General features: G+C 31.4%; 1 protein-coding gene across 1 annotated transcript in view; it reads right to left on the bottom strand.

Annotated features, from left to right (window-relative positions):
• LOC111707970 (uncharacterized) overlaps positions 1-1,774 on the bottom strand; it is a 28,858-nt gene extending 27,084 nt beyond the window's left edge. The window contains exon 1 of the mRNA XM_023481168.1: positions 1,098-1,774. The gene's annotated coding sequence lies outside the window, so the exon portion shown is untranslated. The remainder of the gene's footprint in view (positions 1-1,097) is intronic.
• Between the last annotated feature and the right edge of the window lie 280 nt (positions 1,775-2,054).

Here is a 2,054-nt window from a genome sequence, read left to right on the forward strand (position 1 = left end):
ACTACCCCCCTCTCCTATACCTCACACTGTAAACTGAGATGTGTGTAATAAGGGACCTTTTATGCATTACCCAATTCACAACGGTGACCTTAACATCTCTGTCTGGTCAAGTATAAATTATATATCAATGTTTATAATTGAAAAACTGATTATTTTCAATTGTGGCCTGGTTTCTCTACAAAAGTAACTTTCTACTGGAAGAAAACATATAGCAATAATCAGAATAAACTCTTTTAAACCTAGAAAAACATGTTTAATCAGATAGAGTTGTCAAGGGCACCCTTGTGAATCGGGCATTGCTGCCTTTGCACGGAGAGTAATTCGACAGCATTAAAAAATATTTTGTAAAAAATTAAATTTGCCAAATAATAGAGGGTTTGGTATACATGGCCCACCATCGTCCGCCACCCGTTTAAATTTAAAATTAGAAATAATTCTTTTTATCTCTAATATTAACACGTATTATGATTAATTTTTTTATCATATTGTATTTCTAGGCATATATTTAATGATAAACCTGCACAAGTCAGTCCTTATGTTGAGTCATGATTTCAAGAATGTATCTTAGTATCAAGGGTTTCTTGATAATCTTAATCGATTTTTTTTTGTGAGTGAGATGTCAAAAAATTCTTTGCCGTAAACAAATTTAGAAATAAAGACTAGAGCTATAGCTTGTTTGTTAAACATTGGTGAAATCTCAGAGGTTCTAATTTTTTCACTCATTGAAAAAGGTTCTAAGTGCATTAACAGACTAGCAAATTATAATAGCCTACTTCTTTATATATATACTTTGCTTGTCTGTTTGTTAGTCCGTTAACAGGTTACATATTAGCAATGTTAAACATGTTTGTTCTCAATAAGAAGAGTTATTATAACATTAAAGATTTTAATCATACCCGCAATTATACTTTAGTTTGACATTATACTTAGCACTGTTCTCTACATTTTCATATTTATATTTATCAAAAATTTATAAAAATATGATAAACAATATTTGAATGAGGCTCGGATTTTGAAATGAGAAGAATGTGGCTCGAATAAGAATTTATTACTTGTAAAATATTAAGGTCAGATTTAACCTTTTAAAGGATACTTACCGAAGTCGGTGTCACGTGTCATTCTTCAACCATGATTTTCAGAAATCCAAAAATGTTTATTGTTAAATTGTATTTACCGAATAAATATCTTAGTATTAGGATTATATTTAGATGATAGGAGAATATGAAAGGGTGTGTTATGGGTTGGGGGAAGGAGAGTGTGGGGGGGGGGTCAGATCCTCGTAAGAAGGATTACGCCTAGGAAGAATGTTTAATATCCAGAAAGAATGAATGGCGTCAGTTAGCAAAGATGAATGAGGTCTTGAAAGGAATAATAAGATCTTGAAAGCATGAATGAGGTTTTGAAAGCATGAATGAGGTCTTGAAAGGAAGAATGAGATCTTGAAAGCATGAATGAGGTCTTGAAAGAACAAATGAGGTCTTGAAAGGATGAATGAGGTCTTGAAAGGATAAATGAGGTCTTGAAAGGATGAATGAGGTCTTGAAAGCATGAATGAGGTCATGAAAGGATGATTGAGGTCTTGAAAGGATGAATGTAATCTTGAATAGGAAGGATGAGGTCTTGAAAAGATGAATGATGTATTATAAAGATAAATAAGGTCTTGAAAGGAAGAATGAGGTCTTTGTTTTGGGAATCCACATTTCAAACTCAAAAACAAAATCTAATAACAAGTTCTTGAAAAGAGGAAATTTTAATGACTGCATTGAATCTAAATGTTTGAAAGGACTATCCGTACAAACATCAATCATTAATAATGAATAACGTACTGCAATTTCACAGAATATCAGATTACACAATATTTATTACATACACCCCTGAAAAGTTTTAACATTGAACAGAAAAAGCGCATATTAAAGATAATCTTTTTCAACATTTTGCAAAATTATCGCGGTCAATTTAGGGAATGTTTACTTTGCCTGTTTTTGCAAATGGTATTTCTTTTTTCCACTTTCAGTTGAAACTTTTTTAAAAATTAATCTGTGTTTATAAATGTA

The sequence above is a fragment of the Eurytemora carolleeae genome, unplaced genomic scaffold (assembly GCF_000591075.1).
Source record: "Eurytemora carolleeae unplaced genomic scaffold, Eaff_2.0 scaffold848, whole genome shotgun sequence".
Taxonomy (NCBI): Eukaryota; Metazoa; Arthropoda; class Copepoda; order Calanoida; family Temoridae; genus Eurytemora; species Eurytemora carolleeae.